At 34.5% G+C, this 11289-nt stretch overlaps 1 long non-coding RNA gene across 1 annotated transcript; it reads left to right on the top strand.

Annotated features, from left to right (window-relative positions):
- Positions 1 to 215: 215 nt before the first annotated feature.
- On the top strand, positions 216 to 10947 carry LOC308658932. Its single transcript, XR_014024258.1, has 3 exons — positions 216 to 282; positions 10601 to 10716; positions 10810 to 10947. It is a non-coding gene; the product is annotated as an uncharacterized lncRNA (long non-coding RNA).
- The last annotated feature ends 342 nt before the right edge of the window (positions 10948 to 11289 follow it).

The following is an 11289-nucleotide window of genomic DNA, read 5'->3' on the forward strand; positions in this document are numbered from 1 at the left end:
CAGTAATAAAAAAATGCCTGTGCATGTTTGGTACAGATGCAAGTTTAAAAATATTTTCTATTTGTAATTGGTTGAATCTGTGGATTGCTCACAGGTATGGAAGGCTGACTGTATTTTTGCTAATGTATGGGTTACCTCTGTTGTTTGCTATGCATAATCTTTCTAGTTTGATGTAATTCCACTTGTTTATGTTTGCTTTTGTTGTCTGTGTTTTCAGGGCTGTATCCAATAAATCATTATATAGAACAATGCTGTGGAGATTTCCACACATGCCTTCTACAGGTAGGTTTATAATTTCATGCCTTAAGTTTAAGTATTTAATGTATTTTGCATTGATTTTGTATATGGTGTGGTTTAAGGGTTCAATTTCATTCTTCTACATGTTAATATCGAGTTTTAAAGAATACAGTCATTTTTATTATTTAGGGTCTTGATAGGATATAGAACTCACTCCAGATGGTTCAAATGAACAACCAACAAAGTACTTCTTGAGGCATCAGAATTGTAAAAGTAGTGAAGAAGGGATTGTATGGCATGCAGAAACTAGCACAGTGGAAAGTCTTCACAACCATTAACAAAGTGACAAGAGAAAGAAATGTTACTGACTTCCATTGAGGATTGGAATTACAAAGCAATGGCTTTCTAGTGGGGAAAAAAGAGTACCAGGGTCCATGTGCTAATAAAGAGAAGAACAGGGCAAGAAATGCACACTTTCTCTCCTCTTAGCTTCCTCTCTCAGTGCCCCAGGATCACTGGATGATTCTAAGCAGAAGTCAATGAGCAGTGGAGCCATGATGGGGCAGTTTGCAAAAACGAACCTTCTAAGATCCAGATGGGCAGAGAAGGCTCATCTTAGACTAAGAGGACAAGAGCTGTTAAATAGGCTTTGAGATTTGGTTTCATATCCATAGCCAAGTCCAAGTAAACTATATGCATATAAAAATGATTCTCCCTAGCCTCAATATTCTAACATTCTCCTCCCATTGCTAGTCTGCAGTCAATGCCACCAGAGTCTGAGTTGTGCTTTAGGTCATTAACGCTTTCACATTCATCAGTGCCTCCTTAGTACTGTGATTTTAGCTTAAATATACACATATCAAATACACATATAATCAATCAAGAGGGTGTTTGTAAATTATAAAAATTGGATGCACGATTCAAACTCTTCTAAAAAATAAGCCAAAATTTTTGTTTGTTTGTAAGACTTGGCCAGAGTTCCTTGATTTGACTACATCCCACAGGAATGCCTTCATTCTTGGTTTTTACTGGAAACTTCTAAACTGTTGACACCACGGATTTTGAAAAATAAACAGATAGGCATGTCTCCATGATTTCATTTTATGTTGTACATATAAATATTCAGAGATAAAAGACAATGTCTCTCTCTCTTTTTTTTTCAATTTTTGTAAATAAAAGAATTTGCCAATGTCATTTTAATCCATCTTTTGCTCTTTTTCGTTTCCTGTTTTTGGCATCCAGTGGGTCTATGGCTATGGCAGGAAATTGTTTAATCACCATTCTAGGTTAAAAAAAAATAAAGAGAAAAAAAAGAAAAACACTCTACAAGTTCATGTTACCTAATAATGTGAGATTGTTGAAATTTGTCACATTAAATATAATCAATGAATTCAATGAAAATATTCATTTCTTCATAAAGAACTCCTTTTATTGTTGTTGTTTTACAGGGGGAAAAAGGTGGGTATTTGGAACTAAGTGGTTCTGGTCTTTAGCCAAGGGAGAGTTTGTTCAGAACTTTGTCTCTCCTTTAATCTGGGCAAGCTCAAGTAAAATTATAGTTTCCCAGTCTCCCTTTAATTTCCAATGATTTTTGTTGAGAAGGAACATCAAAAAAATACTGACTCTATAACTAAATTTGAGGCAAGGGAGTTTAGAAATTTTTCTATTTAAATAACATTAGATCATATGTAGACGCTCAAAAGAAAAATGGAAGGGAAAAGGAATCTCATAAAATATGGAAGGAAACCAGAAGGTAGAAGAAAGACACCTGTTTGGGGGAGGAGGTGGGAAGCCAGGGGCATTATTGGGGAATGAAACTAACCAGATTATATATGTGCCACATGGAATATGTCACAATGAATCCCATGATAATAAATAATTATTCTGCACCATCAAAAATTTGAATAAAAAATAACAGAAAAGAAGTTTGCTCCCTTTCTCAGTATATTCATCTTTCAATTCAACTTCATCTTTGAGATTAACAGAATTTCCATGTAGGTGCAAAAATTCACCAGTGTCCCAGTTAAAGTCACTTTTTTGAAGCAATGAAAACCATTTGCTTTCAATTAATAAGTTAATAAATTCTATGTGGTTATTTTTAAATAAGATACATTTTTATCATTATTGGCTTTGAAATTGCATTATTTATTTGTTTATTTATTTTTGTAAGGGGATTGCTGTGCAGGGTATCAAACTCAGGGCCTTGTGAATGCTGGGCAAGCCCTCTGCCATTGAGTTATACCCAAGTCCGTTACTGTATTTTTAACAGCTATATTAAAAAAAAAATTGTAAATGTTAATGATACCAAGTGATGTTTTAGCACATGTATATATTGTGACATGTTTAAATCAATTTAAGCATATATATTTTCCAAAAGTTTAAATATTTCTTTGTGGCAAAAGCTTTACAAATCATATCTTCTAGCTTTTTGAAATGTACGATATATTGTTATACATAGTCATCATATAGTGCAATAGTACACCTATCCAGCTATTACTTAGTACCCATTGATCTTTTGCTTTAATGGAAATCTCTTATTATAAAAGGGATAGTAACAATGGAATCAAGTCATGTGCCTAACTAAGTACACACAGCCTGGAAGTGTTTTGCTATGAAAATGTCCATTTGTTCCACTACACTGGTGAGTATACACAATTCAGTACAGGAATGTGCTTTTATTGTACAAGAATAGTGTATCTGAAATACACAAACAAAAGAAAAAAAACAATAGAATAGTGCTTTGGGCTATGAGGACCTTCAAACTCTGAATATTAGAAGGAAATCCTGAAAGAAAGAAAGGATTAAAGGAATTGTGGATACAAATGGGAAGATTTTTCCAAAGAAAACTGATGAATCAGAGAGGAAGATGACCAACCCACTGAGAGTAGAAAAGATGATTTTCACTGGTTGGTTGGTTTTGCTTGTGTTTGTTCTGGCAAGAGTATATAACAAAATGAAAACGATGGTGAGATTGGGCAGTATTCCATGAAGACTGGAAAAAGCTTCCAGAAAAGCTTCAGTAGATTAAATACTGATTGATGAATTCAGTGATTAGGATAAGAAAACATGGCAATGTTACTGGGAGTTTCTATTGATGAAAACAAGCATAATCTCTAGCTAGGTTTATTTTGTAAAATTATAGTACCACTTTTTTTGACTGAAAGAATTACAATTATACATAATATCTAAAACCAATCAAAGCATAAAAATTATCATTTTTCTGATAACCCGTGCATATGAGGGAAATTATCTACCAAAGGGAACTTCTTTTCTTCATTTTAATTTTTTATTAGAGCTTTATAGTTATTCATAGTAGTTGGGTTCATCCTGACAAATTCATACAGAGGTCCTACTAAGTACTATTAGTTATAGGTGGAGCAGAAAGAGTAATGCTACCAAATTTCCAAGTTTGGGCATCTGTAAAGGGAAAATCTATTAAGACCTAGAGTCAGGATAGCATCTGAACTCAGGTGTGCCTAAATTAATTATGCTTTTATATGGAAAGGGAAGAGAAATGTCCAAACTGATAAGGTGTATGCTACTGGTGTTGCCCTGATTACCTGCAAACAGTGTGATTCTATTCATCCACTTCTGTGTGAGTGAGTGTTAAATACTGAAAGGTAAATTCAGGGATTAGGATAAGAAAACATAGCTATGTTACTAGGAGAGTGTGTGTGTGTGTGTGTGTGTGTGTGTGTGTGTGTGTGTGTGTGTGTTTACAGTACAGGAGAGAGCACACTCATTTAATTTGCATTTAAGTTTTAAAAATCCCTAAGAGTTCAAGGTATTTTAAAAATATCAAGCACAGAATAATTCAATACAGAGATCTTCTAGAACTTAATTCAGAGGTATAAAGAGAAGTTTATATAAAATGCAAAGATCATTCTGTTTATATGAAAGGAAATTCTAGACGTTGGAATTAGAAAAAGGAGACAGAATGTACCATGCATGCAAGGCACAACTTCTTTTATGGTTCTTTAGCGAGTTTTGGAAGAAATTAGGAAATTGGCATAAACCAATCTCTACTCTGGGATTAGTGACAGAGAGATTATAAAATGCATTGTGCTGAGAGTTAAAAACATGGATTTCGGTCTAAGGACATGCTTTTTATCATTTGAATTATTTTGGGAAACTCACTTAACCCCTCAGACTAAGCATTCATTTCTTAATCTATCCAACTATGCTAATCATACTAACTTGCTACTTCCTAAGTACCTCATTCCTACCTTTACTGGGTGTGCAAACATGTGCTTGTGCCTATAGGACTGCTTCATTATCACAGAGAATCTGTCTTATAGCTGCCTAATTCAATGCCTGTTGCACAGGAGACAGTCAACAGAAATTGTGAAATATAATTGAAAAAATGCACACATAGGAATGAAACCTTGTTCTCAAAGATTTACTGAGCTCTCAAAAGGGAAAAAAAATATCATAGAAGGCAAACGTGGACAGGAAAGGGAAGGGGAAAGGGCATAAAATGACATTAACCTAATAATTTTTTATTGCTATTTGGAAATTTGCTTACAAACTTCAGTAAATTTAAACCAAATATTTTTTAGCAATTGTACACTGAATTAGTCTATCACTCCAGGTAGCCAACTGTGTTGTATTCTCTTTACTCCCCACGGTTAATTTTCTATCACAGGGCTCTCCAAAAGAACTTTAAGCAATGATAGAAAATTCTACATGTCCAATACAGTAGCCATTGTCTACATATAGCATTGCATACTTGAAATGGGCCTAATTCAATTGGAAAACTAAATTTTTAATTTTACTTAATTAAAAATTCAATGAAATAGGCATGAATTCCACTGAACACACTCCTTATCTTTCTGGGTCTAGGTTTTCTCATCTATAAAATGCACTGGTTGGACTTCATTAATATTTTTTTTTCTCTAGCTGAAGCAATTAGGACCAAATGCACATGAATTGCTGAGAATAACATATATGTTTTTTTAAGAGAGACTGAGAGATGGGAGATAGAGAGAGAATTTTTAATATTTATTTTTCAGTTCTCGGCGGACACAACATCTTTGTTGGTATGTGGTGCTGAGGATCGAACCGGGCACGCATGCCAGGCGAGCGTGCTACCGCTTGAGCCACATCCCCAGCCCATATGTTTGATTTAAGTCTCATAAGTTAATTTTTGCCTCCCCATCAGGATCTCCCTAGCATGTTTTCCTTTCCCTCTGTGCCTGTGACCTTCTCTCATCTGACCATAGCTTAAAAGATTTTTCCCAGTTGAGAGACTTATCCTTCTGGTTGTCTGCTTCCAGGAAGGTTTGTTTAGACAGAGTCCAGACAGACTCCTGAGTTGCTTATGCATTTTAATTAGGAGGACAAATACAGATGAATCAAGGTTATTTTTTAAAAAGGGAGGGGGGACTCAAATGTGAGTCAAGATCAAAAGGAAAGAAGAAGGTTGTAAAATAAACTTGAGATTAAGAACTCCAAAGTTTAAACCAAACTAAGACAGGAATCATGTTCTTCTTTCACAAAATCAAAGTGTCTCTTATTTGAAGAGTGTTTTGAGCATAAAGGAGCTGTAGTTGCAGAAATGCAGATTTCTGACTTGGCCACCTGGATATTGCTGAAGAAAAAGAATTTTGAAATTTCACTCTGGTCCCCCTGGCTCCCCTGGTTCTCTGCACCCTGATAAAGCAGGAGATTGCACAAGTGCCACCTTTTGGAGAAAATAGAAATAGCAGGAGCGAAGCCAAATTTGAAGACCATCAATTCTATTTTATTCTCAAAGCAAAAAATGAACTGTCAAATGTCATTTAAAACTCATTGCAATCTTTACAAGTTATATATCAAGGAGATTTATAAATAATTCACTTAAAACTGTAAGTAAAGGCTGAATTAACACCTGTATTTCATTTTCTTCATTTTAAAAATAGAGATAAGTATATCTGATTGTATTTTAAAACATATTCTGATGGCTGGGGCTGAGCTCAGTGGCAGAGAGCCTGCCTTGCATGTGGGAGGCATTGGGTTCGATCCTCAGCACCACATAAAAATAAACAAATAAAATAAAAGCATGCTGTCTACTTACAACTACAAGAATTTAAAAAAATCTGAATAATAAAAGGAGAAAACACTATTACACATTATGACATTATTGTTTTCTTTTTTAGACTTGGCCATGAATACAGATCTGCAAGAAATACGAAGAATTTACTTTCATTTATTTCAGTCTGGATAAGATAACCCTAAACTACAAAGTAGAATGCTGTTGTTGTTTTTGTTGTAGTTTTTAGTATTTAAAATGTAAAACCAAAGAGTCCAATCCTTTTATTTTGTTTGACAAGAATATACTTATTTGTTTTCTGCAGAATCAGGGGACAAAGTTGTACCATGAATTTGCTAGGCTTTGTGAACTTGGAGAATGGAATCAAACTTCCCACAAAACTCAGTAGAGGATTTAAGCAAAATTACTGGTTTAAATGTATAAACACTTTCAAGACATTAAGGAGTGTCCTCCACTGTTAAAATGTCCACTGAGAAAAAATTCTTCAACTAAACAATCAATAACACTGGCCTTTAAAAAGGGGTGGAAGAGAGATGTCTGAATTTGATTTTAAAGCAAATTGAGGAAGCCATAGTTGGCGTAGACAGTTCTCACTGGGTGGGTATATTAAAACCACAATCATAAAACAATCCTCTTTGCTTAATGTCCTTAAGTTCTCTTCTCTCTATGAAGACTCTTTCAAATGTAATAGACTAAAAACAAACTAGCAACTCTGATAGATGACTGATGATGGCTTCCATGTCCCTCTGAGTTCAATCCTTCAAGACATTTTTGTTTGTGCAATCACCCGCACTACGAGATTCAAATATTTTTTAATGCTTAAGTTGTATCAGAAATACGATTTTTCATTATTCTCTAAAGAAAGTGTAATAAAATTTCTTTAGTTTTTAAAGTATTAAATGAAAGCTGCCCTTATAAATGGCAGGCATAATATTTTGGGGAACAATCCTCACTGTATATAGATGTGCTGCATTGACTTTTATATCACTCTCTTTCCTACCCCACCTTGTAAATTTTGTCAAAATCATTTGCCCTTAAATTAAGTAAATATGTGAGAGGATGATTACTAAAGCAGCACTATGTGTTTTATGCTCTGCCAACATGAGGAGGGTAGAGTTGGAGTTCACATTCCTCAGCACGCCCCACTGAGATTGTCACTCATGGCTCTCTCTTTCCCCAAAACCTCAGAATAGCTTATAATGCCACGTACCATATGTGCAGTAATAATTAGGCTTACCAGGGTACTTTCTGTTGGACAAACCCTTTGGCACAGGCAGAAAGCCATAAAATACAGCTTTTTGCACAAAGTTATCCAGCTTTTCTGAATGCTTTAAAGATCATAACTGTAATATCGTTTGACAACTTGGCATGCTCAGATCTGACTAATGGGCACTTTTGGGTATGGAGTTTTATAATATCTTTTTTTTTTTATTTTGGGGACATCTACCAGGATTTGGGAATCAAATCAATAGTAATAATCCACAGTAATTTCAACCATAAAAATTAAGTGAGGGGAGACATTTTAAAGGTATCCCTTAAACCTCATGTCTGCAAAAATACTTTGGAGCTTCAAGCAAAAGTAAATATAAATATTTCAAAGAAATGTAACCTTTTTTTCACAAGCTTCCAATAGCTCAGAGACAATATTATATTATTTTCCTAATTAGAATCCCTATATCTAATCCTCTGATGCATAGAACTTCTGGAATTTGGCCAGTTACTTCATCTGGTGTTGCTCTTGTGAGTTTAAGTTGCAAAAGAAACAATCACCAACCACATGCATCTAGAACACATGACCTCAGATTCTACTACCATGTCAGCATAAAAGAGATGAATTACCAGAAATAGAGAAAAATAAAATATGTTAAAGTGTTTAAATGCCTATAGAGTAAGATCAGGATACCTAAAACCCAGTTTTTTTGGTTCTGGAAAGGCAATGGTTCTTGATAGTCTCACTACACCTTTCAAGGTGTAGACATACACACACAGTCACATTGCTTATACACATAAACACATACACACACACACACAATAAAGCACATTTGTTCTGATAATAAAGTCTAAAACAGGGTTCTTCACCACTGCAAGACTAATGGCAGCCTGCAAAAAAAATAAGAAAAAGCTAATTATGATTATTTGATTAATTTATTTTCTCTGATGGATAGCTTCCATTAAATCCTTTTAGATTATAATACATATATATTTAGTTAAAATGAGCCTGCGTAACCAGAATATTTCTTATTGTTTTCTGCTGGTTTTTGTTGTTGTTGTTGTTATTGTTTACAAATTGGTCAAAGTTTTAGATAACTATTATGTACTTTACCTTGGATTTGTTTATGTACTGGAAGAAGCAAGCATATAATCATGGTGATTAAATTTCTTTTCTAGTTTTTAAAGGAGTAGATATATGTAAGCAAACATATATTTGTATATATTCAAATATGTGTGCATGATTTGTGTGTGTGTGTGTGTGTGTGTGTGTGTGTGTGTGTAACTTGGGTTCCATGTACTGTGCCATGTTTTGTGAGAGAAGAATGTGATTAAATAGTATTATGACCAGTAAATCTATAACCTGTTATAACCTATTTTGACCCTGGTTAAAACGTTATATAACACCATGCATATAATTAAAAATATCTTACATTGTTAAATGACATAAAATTTCTATAGTTTTTAAAGTATTAAATGAAAGTTGCCCTTATAAATGGCAGACATAATATTCTGGGGAACAATCCTCACTGTATATAGATGTGCTGTATTGACTTTTATATCACTCTCTTTTCTACCCCACCTTGTAAATTTTATCAAAATCATTTAGATAGAAGGCAGAATGTTTCTGTCTCCTAATACTTTTACAAAATGGAAAAAAATCTGATTCCTAAAATTATGTAGTAGTACAAAATGGGTATGATAAAGTCAGAGCGTTTAGAGTTTGAATCTTACTTCTCACATGATTCAATATTGGAATCCAAATCTTGTGACTGTGTAATAGCTTAGAAAGTTATTAAGCTTTTAGAAAGTTTCCAAGCCAGAAACTCTTATGTTGCTTCTCATGAGCACATGCCCCTTCCTTCCAAAGATTTCCAAAAACGCACTTGTGCCAGGAGGTTCTTAGGGATAAACTCCACTCAGCTCATTTAATCACATTCACCCTAACATAGAGTTAATTATTTTGGATTCCTCAAGAAAACAATCACTTCCCAGGCTTTCCCCAATCGATATGTGTATTATGATAGTAGCTGGTAGGACATGAGCCTTTCCTTTCACTCATCCATGTATACCCATTCATTCATTAACTCTTTCATTTAATTGTCTTTTATTCAGTTACTTACTGAACATATGCTCCTTAATCCTTGAGTGTGGAAATCTAGAGCAGAACAGAGGATGCAAGTGTGTTTAGTTGTACTATTGAGAATCTCAAAATCTTGCTCTTACTTCTCTATTCACTTCACACTGCTGCACAGATCTAGGTAGTCAGAGATGAAGAGGGCCATACCTTCTATACCTGCAGGGTGTTTAACTGCTCTTTTGGTCTTGGAAACTTCACAAGGTCATTATTCTCAATCCAGAAAGGCTCAGAAACATGTCTAGGCTAGTGAGAGTTGAAGTTGACCTCAATGTCCACGCTTCAGGAGTAAACTTCCTCTAAAAGAAGTGCGTCTAATTTTGCAATTGAATTTTTTTATGTTATTGTATAAAGAGGGCCACACGATTTGTAGGCATCATGCAAGCCTCACAAATATTGTTTTGCCCACCAGATCTGTGTTACTTCTTTATATTGCAAAAGTGTTGCTTTTATTAACATTCATAAAAGTATTCAAACTAATGATTCTCAACTATACTGTGCCTAATAGTTTTCTTGAGACATTTCAAGAAAAGTTGATTCCCAAATTTCTACCCAGCAGAGCTTCTGTTTCAGTTGTCTATTTTGCAGACAAAAGAAGATATACAGATACAGATATGTGTGTGTGTGTGTGTGTCTGATATGGATATATATAATATGTATATTTTATATATAATCCATGTGTATGTTTGTGTGTGTGTATTACAGCTGAATCTGCTAATTTTTGGATAACACATTCAGTATTAAATAAAGGCAAGAATTTTGAAATTGAAAGTACACTTACAGTTTATCTGTTAATCACATTAATTTCAGGATAAGCTGAAGTTTTGACTGCTACCCTGATTGGCTTTTTATTCTAAAGTGATAACAACTGCCAGGGACTAGGGATAAGATGGAAGGCTCAGTTGGGTTAAGCATTCTCTTTAGAAGTAGCCCTTTGAGCAGACATTTGAAAGTATTGATTATAATATTTATCGACTTTGCCATAGACTCAACCAACAATGAAGAACCATTGGCAGTGAACTTGTCTTGAAACTTCAGGTCCAATTTCACAAAGGCCGAATAAAAAATGTTGAAGTCGTATAGATTGGAATTAAAGTGAAATGTAAGTGGTCCCCACATCTCCACTCTGTAGAATTTGGGACAATTTGTTTTAAATACTAATGCTAATTCTGCTTCTTTTTAACTCCTTTCTCAGATTTAAGCTCGGTTTCTTGCATAGAACCCCTAGTTCCTGCCAACAACCTGACTCTACCTCATTCACAAGGTTCTCAGCTACCTGTCTCCCCACAGCATCAAGCAGGCACTGCAAAGGAAGTGATTAGGATATTTAGAGATGCCCTCTGCTGTCTGCTGTTGTCTGGGAATCATTCAAGACTATAAATATTACCTTTGCACTGTGTGTACTGGAACTTATGAGAAAATGATGCAAATATTTTTCACCATAATTATTAGAATGGCCTAGAGGAATGCAATATTTAAATATTGTATCACAACAGTTTTAATAGAATATAACATCCTCCTTTTCCTTATCCCATCCCACCTTCTGGCCAAACCCCTTCTAAGGTTTACTAGGAACCAATCAAGAGATAAAATATAGCTGAGGCTCAAAATAAATTATTTAGTGACATTAAAGACAGCAGAACAGAAAGGTCATAGATATGCAATAGACTATATA

The sequence above is a fragment of the Spermophilus citellus genome (genome assembly GCF_964194105.1).
Source record: "Spermophilus citellus genome assembly, chromosome: 10".
NCBI lineage: Eukaryota > Metazoa > Chordata > Mammalia > Rodentia > Sciuridae > Spermophilus > Spermophilus citellus.